This window comes from Nicotiana tabacum, unplaced genomic scaffold, assembly GCF_000715075.1.
Source record: "Nicotiana tabacum cultivar K326 unplaced genomic scaffold, ASM71507v2 Un00080, whole genome shotgun sequence".
Lineage (NCBI taxonomy): Eukaryota > Viridiplantae > Streptophyta > Magnoliopsida > Solanales > Solanaceae > Nicotiana > Nicotiana tabacum.
This window is the reverse complement of record NW_027438318.1, coordinates 14515-35546: the sequence shown is the minus strand read 5'-3', so window position 1 is coordinate 35546 and position 21032 is coordinate 14515.

Here is a 21032-nt window from a genome sequence, read left to right as displayed (position 1 = left end):
CTGTGGAGGGTCCAACTTTTGGAACTGATCTATTCTCTTCTGCTCATCAACAGACCGCGGGCCTAACTTGCATATATGTAATCCCACATTAATACATTAATACTTTTGAACAAAATTGTGTTAAAAGTTCCGGACCAATGAATTAAAAGGACACGTGGAAGCCATATACATATTTTTATATCCCCGATTCTTTTAGCCAAACCCAGACCCTTATTCGGATCTTTCCCCTCTTTTTTTATTCATCTCCTTTGTTCAGCCAAGAAGACGTCCCATTACTCAATTTACTTTCTGGCATATAGCTCATAAACAATACAGCAAGCTACAGAATACACGCAGAAATTTACATAACGAAATTAACATTCAAGCAGAAAGATACAACAAGATTAAACAGAGCAAACATCTTTTCATTTCTGTTCAAGCAGAATAAACGTTATTATCAATTAAACTCATCACTAAGATTAGACCTTTATTGATATTACAAGGGACAAAAGTCATACCAATGCAGGAACAGAAACAGTACCACTTATGTCAAAGCGATACAAGAAATGGATTGAAACCAAATGCTTACTAAAAAACAAAATTGATTGGAAAAAGAGCAAATTCATTCAAGAAAGAGTTGGGACTAAACATTAAACAAGCACAAAATCAAAACCTATATCAAGGTTTTATCGTAATACACCCTCTGCTTGATCTGAAAAGCAACTGTGTAGGCTTTCGATGAGGTATGAAGCTGCAAAATTAGGCACTTGCTCTCAAGCCTATATTATTTATACTTGGTAATGCAAAGTCAAAGATTCCTTTGTGATCATTTTTTTTTCTATTTCTTTGTCTTTTGCGAAAGATAAATTGTCCCTCAATCGATTGTGGAAAGTCTCTTTCTTCTCTTTATATTGAATTGCTATTTGTTGGTCTTGTAAAGAGCTATTAAAAAGGAGTGGCCTCGCGCACATAAGAAATTGGTCCTTAAGGCAAAACGAGTTGATTCCGCTCACCTCCACCCCCTCCCCCTCGTGCGAGATATACGTGAGGTCTAATCTGATTTTGCTAAAATTATTTCTTCATTTTTTAAATTTACCAAAAAGTGTCCAAATACATGCTTACCAGAATATGTCCAATTTATTTCTTTGTAAAAGCTATGCTTTAATTTTTATAACAACCGTGTTTAATATTTATATCAATTACAGATTAATTTCTTCATCTGTGATAGTCCAACAACTTTGCCTTTTGTGAATTATCTAACACAAAAACATCATCCCCTTCTCTTTTTCTTCGGTAAGTTTTTGTGCGATTGTTTTGTGCAAACTTCAAAATTTCAGCCACGAGTGCATGTGTTTGAAAGTACTGTGAAAACTTAGGAAGCGACCGGTCTTAACTATTTGCACCCACTCAGGCCGAAATTACTTTCAGGCAGTAGCTTGCCTCGACACAATATTTGTTCGATAAGTTATTTTTTATTTCCTTCTTGTTCTTGTTCAATATTATCAACTATCTTCCAACACTGCCCTCCCCAACCACACACACATCCTTGTCTCTTTACTATTTTATCTTTGTTTCTGATTCCATCTTTCTTCCCTCCTCCATTATCTCCTCAATGTTTCTCTAATTTTTGGCTGTCTCCTAGATCATTTGGGTTTTTTGTCACATGCTTCTTCCACAGACTCTCAAGTTGTAGTCGACGCTGGAACTAATAAAATCAAAGTGAACATGTGACTTGCTCTTCATAGGAATCATGGTTATCTCGCTCCACGCGAAGGTGAAATGCAACTTTGCTACGGTGTCAGAGCAATGGATCCGGAGTGGGAAAGATAAGCTGAGAGTGGGATCCCAATGATCCGAAAGTGAAGAAGATGAAAGAAAATAGGGGAAAGATCCGAATTAGGGATTTGGGTTTGGCTAAAAGAATCGGGTATATAAAAATGTGTATATGGCTTCCACGCGTCCTTTTAATTCGTTGGTCCGGATTTGTTAATAGGGGTGGGTGTTCGGGCCGTTCAGGTTGAATATGAGAATTTTGGTTTTCGGATTGAAGAGATAACAATCCAAATCCAATCCAAATAAGTTCGGATTGGATCGGAGTTTTTAAGCTCGGTTTCAGATTAATCAGTTTGGATAATAAGGATTTTCGCTTTAAGCGTATAAGTTGAGATGTTTATAGTTTTACAAAAATGAATATTCAAATAATACTCATATTAAATTACCTTGAAAAGTTACTCATTCTTGCTGTAATCATTCAAATAAAATATTCAAGTAATGAAATTATTATTAAAAAAATACAACAAAGACATTAATTTGGCAGATAAGAAGTAGCACTAGTAAAATCATATCAAAATAAAAAGTATTTTGACAGTAACTTAGTAATTATTATTGAATATATGAGATAATATCTAATGTGTAGGTGATCACGCCCAACTATGCCTTATAAAAAGGACTAAGCGCTCGTTGCAAATATAATCCGGTTTACAAGTCCGGAGTCGAATCCCACAGAGAACTAAAGCCTAGCTACAACTGTTCACTATAGATATTAAGATTCTTGTGTTTAACTAATTAACTAACAAATTAAAATAGTAAATTAACAACTACAGATACTAAGGGTTAGAGAAAAGATTAAGGAGGACTAGAGTTATGATTTTCCCAATTGTCAAAATCCTTCCCGCTATGTCTTCTATAATTTCGCCTAACTATTCTCTACCGATCATGAGCGCTCTATGTGTTGTAATTCTCTCCTGAGTAATTACGATAATTTACTAGACATACTCTCTCGAGTTACGCTAGCTGACTTTAATTACAACTCACTTAGATCGCACCCAAGGTTTCGTTATCCCTAATCCCACCTTTAAACCCTTGGTTATTGATTCCTCACATACGTCGGGAGTGATGTTGTTCAACAACTACCTAAATATGTACTCTCTCCCGAGTAATACATACTAAATAGGCACAACTAATTGAGAGCTCTTCAACCAACCACAACATAAACGTAGTTGACCAAATAGAGAAATCTACGGCTCAATTATATAAAAATATAACAAGAATTTATCCTACAAAAGGTTCCATCAAAACCCTAGATAACAAATTAGCTATTCATAATAGTATGTAAAACTACAGTACTAAAAGTCATAAACAACAATGAAAAATAGGAAGAGGAAGGAAAAACTCGGAGAAGAATTACTCGCCTTGCTCCTATTGTGTATCTGCTTTCTTAGGTCAAATCTGTCCAACTCTAGGTCTAAATTATGTCAAAAGGATGTCCAACTCCTCAAAATAGCATTTTTATATATATTTATACCAAGTAGGGTCGGGCCCAGACGAAAATAACTTCTCCCGCATGAAATAGGACACTCACTATGTAAAATTTGCACTACCGCGCTGCATGGGGCAACGCGCCATGCGGGGCGGCAGTGGAAAAGCTCAGATTGCTGATTCTGACCGGCTGCAAAACATTACCACAGGCGCGCCGCACCGCGCGCCGCACCATGCGCCGTGGTAGTGGGAATTTGTGAAAATGCAAAACATTATTGTTGTAGTCCTTTCAAATAGCTTTCCAAAGATATATTGTGGAGCCCAAACGGAGTTGTGAGTGAAAAGTTATGTGCATTTTACTAGACAATTCGTCGTGTGCCCGCTCGATTCCCGTTTCGTTCTTAACTATCATCAGTTGATCCCTGAACAGGATCCTGGCTTGATTCCTTGGGCTTTTACTCAGACTTCAAAGCTCCAACTCACTTGAATTCATTTCATAATATCTACATAGCTCGGAATCACTCCTTCAAGGCATAAAACACATAATTAGTACAAGACACTAGCGATTAAAACTCAAACTCAATTAAAGTGCAGTAATTTAGAGTGTAATAAGTGATTAAAATACGTAATTATAGCCTATCATCAGTAGGGTATTAAACTTATTACTATTGGCATAATGATGGACTAAATATAAAGTATAAAATTTCAGATTTTTGAATATCCAAAAATCGGAAGTACCCAATCCAAAATCCAAAAGTTAAATCCAAAATCTAATTCCTAATCCGCAAATCCAAACCAAAAATTCAAAAAATCAAATTTCGGTTTGGATTTCGGATTTGCCCAAACTATTCCCACCCCTAATTAATGGTTAAGGATTATTTTTATTCAAAAATATAACAATAGGATTATATATAGTCGGATACTCAATTAGAGGGCATATAAATAATTTTTGATAGTAAAAGGGTACATATGACCCTTTTTCGTTCTAACTTTGTAGAAACAGATCAACAAGTAGAACAACGTCGGTCATCAAAGGGATCGACATGGATAAATACTTTCAACAACTATGGAAACCAAGTGTTACTCCATTATCAATCCCGAAATTTTTTAAAATTCAAGATATACTTAAATATAACGGAACATCAGACCCCCAAGATCACGTCGTATTATATACAACCGAAATCAAGACAAATAATTTAACAAAACTAAAGATCGAGTTGGTGCTCATAATTTTTTTTTAGATAAACACTCACGAAAGGATCATTAACTTGGAGCATTAAGCTAAAGATCATGAACTGGTAGTTGTGTTAAAAGATATGAGCAATAAAGTGAGATGACCTAAGGATATGAGATCAGATCCAACAAAAGGAGCCAAGAGTTTATGCAAGTTCCATAAATATCATGTGCATAGGACTGCATATTATAGAATCTTACGAAATGAAGTAGCTTATTCATGTTTGAAAATGGTATACCTCATAGAAATATTTAGTAAAAAAAATAAAAGAAAAATAATCTTATATGAAGATCAAAATAAAGAGGGGGCCCACCACAAACTTCATCACCTAAGTGGATAGTTACTGTTATCTCTGAAAGAGCAGAAATCAATATAATGACATTCACGACTGCAATTTTTTTTTGCTAAAGCATCAGTTACAGATGAAAAATATAGCAGGAAAACATTAGCCAGAGAAAGCATCACTTTCGATGATGAAGATGCAGACTGATTGACGATACCACATAATGATGCATTGATAATTAGATTACGCATTTTATATACTAATGTTAAAAGAGTTTTGACTGATCCATATAGTTCAGTAAACGTCATCCAATGGCGAGTAATCGAAGAAATGCAGTTGACGGCCAGTTGACAGTTCAACAATCAACCATCTTAGAATGATATTGTAAGCCATATATGTGGCTACTAACTAAAATGGAGCATCTTTGACCATCCTCTCACTAAAGGTTGTTAGGATAGTCATACCTTGCATGATCATGGTAGAGTTATCGAAGAGAGTTCAGTTGACGACCCCGAACTCAAAAGTAAGTTGATTTTATTTTTATTTGCTAACGCAGATTGTATTGCTTGATCCCATACTGTCATGACATGTATACCCCGGTCAAGCAAAAGAAAAGAAATTATGCTCTTCTCCGCAATCAAATATAGAAGATGAGGTTTCTAAACTCCTATAGATTGGATCAATCTGAAAAGTTAAATATCTGGAGTGGGTGGCTAACATCGTGGTGGTCCCTAAAAAAAACCAATGAGTAGAGATACATATTGGCTATATTAATTTAAATAAAAATGATCAAAGGATTCTTTTCCTATCAACTAATAGATAAAACTGTTGGGCATATGTTTTTTATGGTTTTTAGATGTATATTTCAGGTACAAGCAAATTAGGATGGATGCAAAAGATCATGAAAATACCTCATTTATTACAAACTGGGAAACTTACTGCTACAATGTGATGTCATTCACACTCAAAAATGCAGGGACAATGTATCAATGATGCGTAAACTGAATGTTCAAAGATTACATTAGAAAGACCTTTGGAGGTCTACCTTGATGATATGATAGTAAAATCGATTCAAGGAATATATCACTTGAGTCAATCAAGGGAGATTCCAGAGATATAACATGAAGATAAACCATGAAAAATGCGCATTCAGAGTCGCATCCGATTGGTTCTTGGGTTTCCTTATCTCTAACATGGGTATTGAAGTTAATTCGACTCAAGTTAGAGTTATTAAAGGGATCTTGAACATTTCGACGATTTAAAAAGAAGTGCAAAATTTGACATGTCATATGTAGCTTTGGGGAGATTTATTTCAATATCCTCATAAAGGAGCTATAACTTCTTCTCAGTATTAAAAAGTGAAAGAAATTTAAGTGGAAACCATAATGCCAACATGAACTAAAGGATAGCTAATCCACCATTGCTTTCAAACCCCTGGCAGGAGAGCGGGGTTTTAGTCTAGATGGTAGTTTTACACGTCTTAGTAAGTGTAGTTTTAGTTCGAGAAATTAAAGGTACACAATATCCTATCTATTATGTGAGTAAAACAATATTAAACACATAAAATATTATCCACAATTCAAAAAATTAGCTCTGGCACTAATAGTGGCTGAACCGACAACATAGGCCCTATTTCAGTATCAACCTATTTTTGTAGTCACAACATTTTTGTTGTGGAGCATTCTTCATAAAAAAGATGTCGCGCCCCCTTTTTTCTACCTTCTGTCGGAGAGGAGTTTTCGGGTTTCGATATTCATGGGGTGTAATGACTCATTTCCTTTTGAAAATTGAATATTTGAAGAGTCGTCACCTAATGATTTTAAGGTGCGTTAGTGCACCAATAAGATGTAACTACAACTATGTTTGATAACCAGAGACAGGGTAAGTGCTTGAAATTATCCCAAGGGAAGGTGTTAGGCATCTCTCAGGATTCATTAGTGTGGTTTCCGACCAGATAGTTTTTGTGAATTTATGCAATTAGCAAGTAAACAAATAAAGGCTCAAGTAATATGGGATTTAAGTTAAACACACAAGTGCAAACAATTATTGAAAGGCAAGGTTTTGGAAAAGAGTTATAATCTAAACACGCTTGCAAATGTAAAAGGGGTCCTAGGTTTGTTTGTAATATGGATCACCTCAATGCAATACCCGGTATGACACTCCTCAGAAGAGGGAATACATGTGGTATTAGCGCACCGGTCATCATGTCCATATCTACCCTTCCCACCCCGTGAAAGTGTTAAAGCGCGAATTGGTCTCGACCTCTATTGCATGCTACTACCCGTCCCATTCCTATCAGTTCCGGAGGAATTTAGGACTACTATTCCTATAAGAGGGAGGGTTTAGGCCGACCCTTAGGTTTAAAGGTAAAAAAGGCTAAGGCAACATACAAAAATACGTAGGACTGCATCTTGAGGGGGGAACATATAAACAATTAGAAGGGTCATGTATACCTCCGCAAACAATGCATATAAATAGCATGACTTAAACACAGTTAAGGTATGAATTTTAAAAAATCTTAAAGCAGAGTTTGAGTCAGAACCAGATTCATTATATAACTCAGACAAAAAGTCCGAATCAGGCCTGCCTGCTAGTTGTAGCAGTTGATAATTAAACAAAGGCATTTCAATTTTATTCTAATTATTACCTAAGGCTTGCCTAGGTGTGTGATAGAGATGTCTTATGGGCATGATATCTATTACTGATTAGGGATGCAATAAAGCAGTAAACAAATTTTAAATAGGTGATTTGGACCCTATAGGCATGATTTCTAGTGCACAGGGATGCAGAATGACATTTATGCAGAATCTTAAGCAGGATTTCTATATGCACTAATATTTAAACATGATTCCCAGAACACGCAGAGATGATACGTTTGTTAGTGTTGTTTAGACTAAAATATGATCTCTAAGTGTGCATGACAGTAGGAACATGATTGTAGAAACACTGGTTATCAACATATTTAGTGCAGGAATCTCTAAGTGATATGCTAGTGAAGTGAACATGCTGAAAACAGTAATTGTAAATCCTAAGGAACATGATCTCTAATGCATGAGATGAGTCTTAAGCATGGATTCTATTACGCAAGTAATAATGTAAACCTAATATCATGCTTTCTACCTTTTTGATAGCTAAAACATGCATATTTGCCATCCTTTTTCACTAGCCAACCCCATAATTGTTTACAAATTATTATAGACTAAATGATTGAATCACAAAAGAAATGTAAGAATAAAAATTTACAACCAAAGGAAGCCTGATCTTGACTTCCTCTCTGAGTTATGAAATGAACCACTTCAATGCCAATATTTCAAAGCCTTTCTCATACCTGGGTGTGTCAAAGTTCCCTAAGGACCTCAAGGGATCCCGGGCAGTGCTCACACCTAGATTTGCATAACCAGACAGAATGAGTGCAATGTGGAAGGGCCAGCCCTTATGTGTCTAAGTTTAGAGGGAGCTCAAGGGTCCCAAGGAAAGGCTCACACAAGAAGGGCAGAACCTAGATTCTAAGAATATAGTGGAAGTGCATAGCACATGTTGAAAGAGATTTATTTAAAAAGCTGGATTGATAGTCCATTTTGAAAGCAATCAGTAACATGAGTGTTTGAAATCAATAATAGTAAATGAAACTCAAAACTCAGTAGTCACACAAAGGGTTCAAGGGACTTGGGGACACACAACTGTAAACACATAACCCCATCAGGGGTCTGGTTTTGACATGCACAACAATAGTTGATGCTGGCATAGTCATAAACCAGCTAAAAGAACAAAAACACATAGAGGGGATATGAGGGTTTGAGATTCATAAGACAACAAATATACAGTAAGTGACTGACAGAGCATGCCTTGGAACACATGTAGGGGAGTGCATTAATCTAAAGGGGAAGGGGATACATTATAACATGCTGGTAATGTATTTTGACTGTAGAACCACAGACAGAAGTAGACAAGAATGAGAGAAATTGGAACAATTAAGAAACATGTTGTTGTTGAAACTTTTAAAATTAACTAGGACATACCAGTAGAGAAAAGCAATGTGCAGAAAGGTAAAGCATGAAGGATTCACAGTCTAGCCTTGGCTTTCACCCGGCTAGACAAAGCAGTAGCACAAATAGTAGTAAAGAAAGAGAGCGTTTTTGAGTGTGTGAGTGCATTTTTGAACTCAATTATTCGTGTTTAAAGAAAGAAGATAGGGTATTTATAGTTTTGAAAACGAGTAAAGAATAAGGTAACAAGTAAGGTTTCATCAAAAACATGGAAATAATCATAATCAAAATCAATTAACACAAGTACTTCTTTTTAATCAAGGGATTACTGCTCAAACGGATACTAACAGGGTGAATTAAGGAAAGAAGTCAATTTGAGACAGATTGATTCTTGTCCTATAAGGGTGCAGTAAAAGTATGAAGTAAATAATTGAGTCTAAGTACAAAATATGCTTAATTTTGGGAAATGATTCAGCAATGTAAAACATCACAGTAATTAAGGAAATGAATCAATCAATTTTAAACAAATGAATAAAAATTAGGGTTTATAAGGGAACCTTTTGCAATTAATCGTAACATTGAGGAAATCAAGAATAATCAAGAAAGAATCATGACTCTGCACTTCAGCATATAAATAGAACGAACAAAAATATCAGACATGCAAGGCCAAATGCATTGGCAAAAGAAACAATTGAATGCATACAAACATGCAGCAGTAGAAATAGTAAGCTAGGGCTCAGTAGTCAACCAAGTCAAATAGTCAGGGCTCACACGTAGAGCCAAAGTGAAGAAACCAGTCTAACAGGTAAAGAGAGTCAAAAACAAGTAAAGATCTCACAGTAACAAGTGAGGAAAACCTTTGAAGAAATTAGGGTTTCCACAATAGTAAGAACTCAGAATCAGATAACTCAAACAGGGAAGAGGATTCAAACACAAAGAGCTTAATCGAAACAAGTATACACACATACAAACAAAGGCATCTTCAGGACTCAGATAAAACCAAAACACTTAGGATTTTTAACATGAGGAACCAGATGGAAGAAAAATATAAGCAAATCATTTAAACAAAGTAAAACATTACTGAAAAATCGGACAAGAGATCTTTTAAAAGAGTCTAAGAAACCCTAGTTTGAAAACGAAGAGTCACTTTGAAAAAAAATCGAAAACCCATTTTGGAAAACATCAAGAAGTTCATAACACGCACAAATCTAAAACAGATCTGAAAGAAAAATCAAAAAACTCTTAGAACTAGGGTTTCAGAGAACCCAGAGAAAGTGAGAAAGACTTTGAGAAGTTACCGATCTAGCCGGAAAAGTCAAGGATCTGATTTGAATAGCCATGGATGGCCGGAAGAAGGCCATAGATAGAAGTTGAACCAAAACTGGACTAGATCCCTTTGAGATCTGTCCATGGAATCACGAAAATAGGTAACCAGCAGACATATGAGACGAGTACACGCCTTAAATCGCCATGGGAGCCCATGAATTAGGTAGGGATTGCAAGGGATTAGGGTGGAATTGGGTGGCGGCGGCTAGGGTTTATATGAGGCTGCAGACAGAATTGAAAGGAGAGGGATTCAAGGGCGATGAGTGGTGAGAAATGAATTAGGTAAATGGGTCATTTGGGTTTAATTATGGAAGGGTGAATGGTGACCGTTAATCTGAATGATCAACGGCCTAGATTAAAAGGGTAGGTGGGGAATCCGGATTTTGGTAGGATTTAATTGGATATGGGTCGGGTTTAACTCGGAATTGGGTTGGGGAATTGGGGTTTGATTTGGTCTATAATTGAAATGCAAATAGGTTGTTATTTAAATAACCATTTTTCACTTTTTAAATTATAAAAAATAGTAACTAAATTTCTGAAAATAAATTGAAAGTGCTAAAATGATTTACAACATGTAAATAACAGTTTAACAATATAGGGCTTAATTTTATGATATAAAGCATAATTAAACCTTAAAATGGCTAACATTGCAACTAGATGCAATTAGCTTTGAAAATACTAAATAAAATTGTAAAAATCTATAAAAATTACATTAGCCATATTTTGGAATAAATATAAAAATCCAATAGATGAATTACCAAAAATAAGAATTTTGGGAATAATTAATGGGGATTTTATGGATGAAAAAGGGAAACAAATCAATTTAAAAACCTTAAAAATTATGGGAAAAATAATAAAATACTTGGACATGCTTATATATGCATATATGTGATATTTTGAAAGTATTTTGCATATTATAAATATATAGGAAAAAATTGGGTGTCAACAACTGCCCCTCTTTACTCGCGAAGGATGAAAGAGTTGTCGGGTAAAGATATGATGTCCAATTTTTGACCGAGCAAAACGGTTTGAAGAGGTTTAGGCTGCACCCTAGCTTCTGAGCTGCCTACATATCCCCAATTTTACAAGAATCAGGTCGTATGTAGTTCAGGATCCACCGACGGAGTATACCGATGAAGCGATTTCAAGAACGGACACAATATCCAGGGTGGGATGAGTGATAGGTTTACGGGAATGATTAAGGTTTGATATGGCTGCGAGACCCAGAGCGGGATTGCTCCTGCCGGGATAGCCGTTGTTTGCCGGTTGACCTGTAATGAAACAATACAAGCGTATTCTGTGCATAAATTTAAACATGATGCAAATTTCCATAGGACTATGAATGTTGTCTTTGGACAGTTAGGATGACTTCCTTAGACCATGATGTCCTGGGCCATGAAGCATATGATAAAGGATTCGCAGGCCATGAAATGATGCTCTAGGGCTATGAGGATGGTGCCTTCGAACCATAATGCCTTTGAATAATGATATGCAAAAGATTGAAAGAGATCCTCAGGCCATAACATGGTGTTCTCGGGCTATGAAGATGGTGCCTCCGAACGATGACGCCTTTGGATGAGTTAGCGATATTTCAGCCCATAAAGGATGTAGTAGTATGATACGGCAAGACAGAGCTTAATCTTGCGAATTGAAGGGAAGAGCTTAGCCCGTACGAAAAGCGAAATAAATAGTGCTTGAGGTGGTACTTAATTTCGAAGAAAACTGGAGGCAATGCTTTGCCTCGGAAGGCAGAATGAGAACCTTATGCAAAAATGCAAATGCAGAGAGAGGTATAGCTTAACCTCAGAAGGCAGAATAATAGCCTTATGCAAGAATGCAGATGGAGACAACATTTAGTCTCGGAAGGTAGAATGGTAGCCTTATGCGAAGATGCAAATGCAAACGGAGGTAGAGCTTAACCTCGAAAGACAAAATGGTAGCCTTATGTCGAAATACAGGTGGAGACAATGTTTAGTCTCGGAAAGTAGAATGGTATACTTATGCAATGCAAATGAAGATGGAGACAACGTTTAGTCTCGGAAGGCAAAATGGTAGCCTTATGCAATGCGAATGCAGATGGAGATAGCGTTTAATCTCGGAAGGCAGAATGGTAGTGTTATGTAATGCAAATGCAGATGGAGACAGTGTTTAGTCTCGGAAGGCAGAATGGTAGCCTCATGCAATGCAAATTCATATGGAGACAGCGTTTAGTCTCGGAAGGCAGAATGGTAGCCTTATACAAGAACTAAGATAGCAAATGACAGCACAATTTTCTTAGCTGATAGCAGATGGCAACATTGTGATTACTGGGAGCATTGTGAATGTGGAGCATTACTTGTGCGTGCTGATAGTAAATGTTGGCAAGTGCAATGATTCAGAGAGTCATATTCTCGAACTATGTTTGTCCCAGGGGTGTACAGTGTGTTTAAAGATTTTCCAATCCTGCATCCAAAGAAAAATCGTGAGTTTTGTAAAGGGGGAATGTTAGTTCGTGTCCTCGCTGGCTTTGCTTGACCTGCTAGACTTTGATCTGATGATACTGTATGTATCATTGGGGGTAGCGTTGCTAAACAAATCATGCAATAATTTTGTAAAAGTATGACATAAGTGTATAATTAAAATAGCTTTTAGATGAACCGACGACTGTGGCATGGTTCGGGACATTCAACCTCTCGTGCTATGGAATTTTGAGGGTCCTCCTCAAAATTCTGCCCCAGTTTGACGGGTTGACATTTCTGACTATTGCTTGTGCGACGATCAGCTAAAATTACTTCAGAACTTTGAGGATCTTCCTCAAAATTCTGCCCCAGTTTCCAATTGCAGGGGGAGATGGAATTTTTATTGAATTGTGCCTGAACCCATAGGGATGCCTACGTATCCCCTCTTAAGCAGAAATCAGGTCAGGCATTGTTCAATTATATCATATAAGGAAAATATAAAGATTACACATAGTAATGCTTGACTGAATCTGAATTGATCGGCTTTGGCCAGACTTCTCTATCCATTTCTGCAAGTATGAGGGCTCGTCCTATCAGAACCCGGTGAACCATGTATGGACCCTTCCAATTGGGAGAGAACTTCTCTTTGGCTTCCTCTTGATGTGGAAAATTTTTCTTTAACACCAGTTGCCCCGGTGTGAACTGTCTTGGCTTGACTTTCCTGTTGAAGGCTCTGGACATTCTGTTCTGATAGAGTTGACCATGACAAACTACATTCATTCTCTTTCTGTCTGTAAGGGCTAATTGCTCATAATGATTTTTTACCCACTCCGCGTCGTCGAGCTCAGCTTCTTGTTTGATCATTAGGGAAGGAATTTCTACCTCAGCGGGAATGAAAACCTCTGTACCATAAACCAGCATATAAGGGGTTGTTCCGGTTGATGTGCGGACTGTGGTGTGATACCCTAATTGAGAAAATGCTAACTTTTTGTGCCACTATTTATGCTTCTCTATTATTTTCCTCAATATCTTCTCGATATTCTTGTTGGCAGCTTCTACAGCTCCATTTATTTGAGGCCTGTAGGCTGTGGAATTCTTGTGTCTGATCTTGAAAGTTTTGCACATAGCTTTCATCAAGTCGTTGTTGAGGTTGGAGCCATTATCAGTAATGATTGACTCTGGAATCCCGAATCGACAAACAATTGGGTCGCGGACAAAATCTACCACGACTTTCTTAGTCACTGCTCTATAAGATGATGCTTCTACCCACTTGGTGAGATAGTCTATGGCTACCAAGATAAACCTGTGTCCATTGGAAGCGGCAGGCTCGATTGGTCCAATAACATCCATCCCCCAAGCGGCGAACGACCACGGTGAACTTGTTGCATTAAGCTCATTTGGAGGTACCTTTATTATGTCTGCATGTATCTGACTACGGTGGCATTTCCGGACATACTGGATGCAGTCCGTTTCCATGGTCATCCAAAAGTAACCAGCTCGAAGTATCTCTTTTTTATTGTAATATTTTAGCAGGGAGCTTGGGATGGGCCCAAGTAAAGGCCAGCTAGTGTCCTATAGCTTTGCTAGGACAAAACCTTTCATATGTGGACCGCAGGTCCCAGCATGAATTTCCTCTAGTATCTTGGATGCTTTTTTTGCATCAACACATCTTAATAGTCCCAGATCGGGAGTCCTCCTATACAGGATTCCTCCGTTGTGGAAGAAGTTGTTGGACAATCTTTGAAGTGTGCGTTTTTGTGTAGGATTTGTAGGCTCTGGGTACTCTTCTTTTGCCAAATATTTCTTGATATCATGAAATCAAGGCTTTCCGTCTGCTTCTTCTTCAACATGGGCACAATAAGCTGGCTAATCATAGATCTTTACTGGAATGGGATCAATGAAATTCTTGTCTGGATGCTGTATCACAGATGACAGGGTAGCCAATACATCGGCGAACTCATTCTGGACTTTGGGAACATGTTGGAACTCCGTCTTCGTGAACCTCTTTCTCAATTCCAGTACATGATGCAGATACATGAGTATCTTGGTTCTTGGTTGCCCATTCTTCTCGCACCTGATGTATATGTAGGTCTGAATCCCTAATCACTAGCAACTCTTGAACGTTCATGTCAATAGCCATTTTGAGTCCTAAGATGCAGGCTTCATACTCGGCCGTATTGTTGGTGCACGGGAACCTAAGTTTGGCAGACCCCAGATAATGCTGACCGCTTTATGATACTAGGACTGCTCCTCTGCCAACTCCTTTGAAATTTGCTGCGCCGTCGAAAAATATTCTCCAACTGTCATAGGATTCTGCAATGTTTTCTCCTATGAATGATACCTCTTCATCAGGAAAATACATTTTTAGGGGTTCGTATTCTCCATCCAAGGGATTCTCAGCAAGGTGGTCCGCTAGTGCTTGTCCCTTTACCACCTTCTGAGTTACGTAGACAATGTCGAACTCACTCAACATGATTTTCCACTTGGCTAGCTTGCTAGTGGGCATGGGCTTCTGAAAGATATACTTCAAAAGATCCATCCTTGGTATGAGATATGTAGTATAGGTACAGAAGTAATGTCTTAGCTTCTAAGCTACCCAAGTCAAAGCACAACAGGTGTGCTCTAATAGAGAATACCGGGCCACGTACGGGGTGAACATTTTACTGAGGTAATAAATGGACTGCTCCTTCCTCCCTATTTCGTCATGCTACCTTCCTCCCTGTTTCATCATGCTACCCCAGGACGCAGCCGAAAGCTCCATCCAACATTGCAAGGCAGAGTAATAAAGGTCTACCTGGCTTGGGCGAGACTAAGACTGGTGGTGTTGACGGGTACTCCTTGATTCTGTCGAAGGCCTTTTGGCAATTATTATTCCATTTGGTAGCGGCATCCTTCTTCAACATCTTAAAGATTGGCTCACAAATAACTGTAGATTGTTCTATGAATCAGTTGATGTAGTTGAGCCTTCTCAAGAAGCTCATCACATCCTTCTTGTTCTTTGGCGGTGACAATTCTTGAATGACTTTGACTTTTGATGGATCCAGTTATATTCCTCGGCGACTCACAATAAACCCAAGCAATTTCCCATCTGAAACCCCAAATGCGCAGTTTGCGGGGTTTAGTTTTAGGTTGTACCACCGTAGTCTATTGAAGAACTTCCTCAGATCTTCCATGTGATCTGTGGCCTTCTTGGATTTGATAATAACATCATCTACATATACCTCTATCTCCCTGTGTATCATATCATGGAATATGGTAGTCATGGCCCTCATGTAGGTGGCACCTGCATTCTTCAGGCCAAACGACATCATCTTGTAATAGTACATTCCCCACGGTATAATAAAAGCCATTTTCTCAGCATCTTCTTCATTTCATTTTTTCATTTTTTTTTTCATTTTTTCTTTTCTCTTTTTTTCATTTTTTTTGTTGTGGTCGAATCTTATGGAGATTGCGTACGTATCATGACCCCGCATGAATCAGACCTTGCGTAGTTCGGACCAATAAAAGATAAACAATACTCAACATTTTTTTTTTAATTTTCATATTAAAACAAACTGGGTTTCAAAGGTTTGAAGATGACCTACAAACTCGAAAATCAAACAACCCACGTATTCTAATTAAAAGATTTACAAACTCCAAAGCAAATGGCCAGCTTCCTTTCTCCGTTTTACAAATGCAACCGAATGGTTATTTTTGCAAACGTGGACCCTTCCAAATTCCACATGAATTTTGAGGCCGGGGAGGATTATTTTATGACACTTTTATGAAAATAACCTTTTGACAATTGAAGGATACTCTAAGGCTATTTCGGCAAGAACGGTTTAAGACACTGGCAAAGCTGTCTCGACTTATTTTTGACTAAAAAAAATTCAAAACGGTATTCATCTGACCGCTGACTCTTTGTTTTTTTTTCAAATTATAGTGAAAACGTGGTGTTGCAAACACGGCCCTTCAGCGCCCCGGGGACGAAGATTTATAGGGCTGTGTGGGTCAACTAGACCAAAATCCTAAACATGACCCAAAAGTGGTTGTTTATACAAAGTCAGCCTTCCGGCGTCCCTTTCGGGAACATTCGGCTATTTTTGACAAAACAGCATCACCCGACTTATTTACGACTCTTTTTATCATTTTTTCCAAAAATAGAAAACTCAATATTGCAAACACGGCCTTTCAACGCCTCGGGGACGAAGATTTTTAAGGCTGTGGGGTCAACTGGATCAGATCTTAAACGTGACCCAAAGAGTGGGTGTTTATGCAAGGTCAACCTTCCGGCGTCCCTTTCGAGAACATTCAGCTATTTTTGACAAAACAGCATCACCCGACTTATTCATGACAAAATTAAAATTTTGACATGTTTTTTTTCTTCTTTTTATTATTATTTATTTGTTTTTGGCTATTTTAGCAAAAGGTAGGGTTGGACCCGATGAGGGTTGCTTACGTATCTCACATCCGGTGAGAATCAAACCCGCGTAGTTCAGGCAAATAAACTATTTTCGAGAAGACCCTTTTCCATTTTCCATTTTTCTTTTTACAACAAACAAACAAACAAACTATTATTTTTCATTCATAACAAACAAACTATTATTTTTCATTCATAGCAAACTAACGTAAAACATAAAACATTCCTTCTCTTTTTTTTTCCAGAATTTCGGCAGAGTTTCAATACTACTTGGACATTGATTTTTTTTCTAAAAATAAGTAGCTATATCTCTACACTGTTATTTTCTCCTCTTTTTCACGATTTTTTAATTTGTGGAAAATGCTGACAACATACAAAATCTTTTGAATTTTCATGCTTTTTTTATATTTATGCATATTTTTATTTTTTATATTTATTATTATTTTTCAAAAATGTGGCATGAGAGACATAAGGATTTCCAAGACATCTTGGATTCCGCAAATGTTCCCCATGCGCTTTTCCCAAAATATGAAGCATGGGGGACATAGGGAATTCCAAGACTTCTTGGATTCCACAAATGTTCCCCATGTGCTTTTCCCAAAAATGAAGCATGGGGGACATAGGGAATTCCAAGACTTCTTGGACTCCACAATTGTTCCCCATGCTTTTGATTAAAATAACACCTTGCTGGAAAAAAAACGTGCGGCCTTCTTATTAAACGTGATCAACATAACAAGGTGTGCCATTTGTCCGCAACTATCATTGGTCCGCCAAATGACCCATTCACCCTTGAATAAATACAACATGTAGCACATAGGATGCCAAAAGATGGTCCATTATTTTCAGGTTGCTTGTCCTAAACGGACCCAACCCCTGTGTTGAGTCCCCTAAGTCAAATGCAACGTGATGCAAATAAGCGTTCCTACTAGGGATCCGGCATGAAGTCACGTTATTCTATGTTCAAAACCTGGGTCGGTGTTCTAGACAGTATACCCGAGCGGACAACTCGAGTTGAGGAAGGAGCTCCTTTCCGGGAACCAAAAGGCCAGCCGGATTAGAAACTTTCCGAGCCTCTTTTATTTAGGGTATGACACTAACAGAATAGGGAGTCTCAACCAGTAAGCACATCCCCGGAGGTAAGAAGAGAAAGATTTCAGTACAATTTATATACAGCTCAGATAATATCAAAGCGGTAAAAGCAACATTTAGCACATTAGGCTCAAAATATGTAAAAATCAAATAAAGCCAAATATAACAATTTATCTAAGCTCGAATTTCTAACCCTGAACCAGTGGTTCTGGGTCTAGTCCCCAGCAGAGTCGCCAGAGCTGTCACACCTCCTTTTTACATACCCGAGAGGGTACAAGGGAGTTTTTTCCAATTAAATGACAATCAAAAGGGGACTTATTTGTTTATTTCAGAGTCGCCACTTGGGAGATTTAGGGTGTCCCAAGTCACCAATTTTTATCCCGAATCGAGGAAAAGAATGACTCCATATTACAGTCTGCGTACCAGAAATCCGGATAAGGAATTCTGTTAACCCGGGAGAAGGTGTTAGGCATTCCCGAGTTCCGTGGTTCTAGCACGGTCGCTCAACTGTTATATTCGGCTTGATTATCTGATTTTATACAAATATGAACTTATGTGCAAAATTTTATCTTTTTACCACTTTTATTATTATATTTTATGAGAATTGCAACGTCGTGGAAACATATCTCGAACCACGTTACATCAATGCGCCCGTGGTTGTTGACATATCTCGACTCGGTTGAGATTTGGATTTGGGTCACATAAATGTGCACCTGAGTTAAGGAAAATAAATTATTAAAGGCGCACCTAAAGCAACTGGCGTATTGTTATTTTGGGGAAGGCCGTAAAATTCGCTAAACGACCTGTCCCGAATTCTAAGTATTTTAATATATACATTTAGAGGGCCACGCAGCTTGTGCATTTTTTTTTGTCGAGGCTCGTCTCATTCATTATTAAAAAAAGAATTTGCAACGTCATGGAAATGCATCTCAGACCACGCCACAATCAATGTACCCGTGATTAGAGACACATTTCGATTCCGTTGAGATTTGGATTTGGGTCACATAAATGTGCACCCGAGTTTAAGAAGATAACATTATTAAATACGCGCCTAAAGCAACTAGCGTATTGTTATTTTGGGTAGGGCCGTGAAATTTGCGAAACGGCCCGTCCCGAAATCTAAGTATTTATTATGACCAATTATTGAGGGCCCCGCAAATTGTATTTTTATTTGGCGAGGCTCATCTCATTTTTACTATTTAAGGGCAAACTTAAGACAACTACGATTTTCTACCAACGAAGTCATCCGAGGTTAAACAAATATGGAACAACAATTCTAACAGGTAGTAATATCCATGGTAAAATGAAAAGCAATTCATCAAAGACGACACACAAATAGTTCATAGGAAATCCATATCATTTTCATTCCATTTAAGCAAATATCACAAGTTTAGAAATGTGTATGCACCTGTTTGAAGCAAGAACAACAAACAAACTGGACCGACAACTATCAGAAACCTCTCCAACGACGGAACGTCGGAACCTCGATGTCAAGCTCAACGTACCGGACCTCGACGAACCAAAGACGACCTCGATGGAAATAGAAAGCTTGGACCAAAAACTGTCAACGCCCGAGATGTTGGCTGCTGCTAGATATTTTTCGATGCAGCAGGTTGGTTCGAGAAAATGCAATAGAAGGGGTCGTTTGGATGCGAGGAAGGAGTAGCTATGGAAGGTCGTTTGGGTAGTGGTCGATGGCTGGAGGCGTTGTTGGATTGGGAACGGCGAGACAGCAGTGGTCGTCGGGGCTGGACACGATGGAGGGAGCTGGTAGCGAGCCTGTTTGGTGGTGGCGTTTTGGACGTGAGGGAGTGGGGTCTCGCTGGTTCAGTTGGGGAGGAAGACGATGGCGAAACAGCAGTGGTCGTCGGATTTAATGGAGGATCGCCGGACTGGTTCACGTGAGAAAGATGAAGCACAACGGGGTTTGAGCCACCATTTTCGTGTAGCTGGAGTTGGTTTTACGACTGGTTTGATGGAGCTAGGAGGAGGAGGAGTGGTCGTGGACTGGTAGTTTGGACAGTAGGATCGAGGGGGCTGGTGGACTGTTTGGACGTGAGGGAGTGGGAGCTGGGGTTCCGGCGAGGGGGGGTTGCGGACGGTAGTTTTGGACAGTAGGGTTTTTGTTTTTTATCTTCTTCAAAGAGATGAAGAAGATCGATGAACAGTTCCCACCCAAAAATATTTTAAAGTCTGTCCGTGTATTTTGTAGCTTTTGCCAAGAAAATGGACCCCACGTATGTAGGGGTCCAAGGCTTGTGTCCCCCGTGCGTGGTGGGGTTCTCCGTGTGTGGGGTTCCGTACGTGTTCCCCACGCGTGTCCCCCATGTGGGGTGGACTCGGATTATTGTGGGCTAGGCCCGAAAATTAGGCCTAAAAACGGGTAGTTTGAACCCAGATATTATTCTTTTGCCCGGACCCGAAAATAAGAACACGATGTTGCTCAACTAATCCTATGTAAGCAAAATAACTACCAAAATAAGACTAATATTTAAAACAAAACTATATCTTTTTTCAGTATTTTTTCAAGATTAAAATAGTTACAAAGCATAAATAAAACTATTTTTGTCATTTTCGTTTTTTTATAAAGATAAAAATATAAATTACTATTCTTGTATTTTTTCAAGATTAAAATGGCTACAAAACATTAATAAAACTATATATTTTTATAATTTTCGAAATTATATAAAGTACAAAAATAAGGTACTATTTTTTGTATTTTTTCAAGTTTATGAGAAATAAATGAACTAAAATATATATATATATATATATATTTGTAATTTTCTTTTGCGACGAAATAAAGTAAAAATAGTTAAAATAACTATAATAGCTATATTAGACCCAATTTAAATATTCACGCTAAAAATATGAAAATTCTCGGGGAGGGTCAAAAATCACACGTCTACAGTATGCCTCTGGCAGTTCTACGTCTGGCTTTATGCATAGGTCTTTATAGTTCAACCCTTCTGTTACTTTGCCGCCTTCGACACCTTGAACTCGGCTCGTCGACTTCTTGAGTTCTTCAGCCATGTTTTTAATA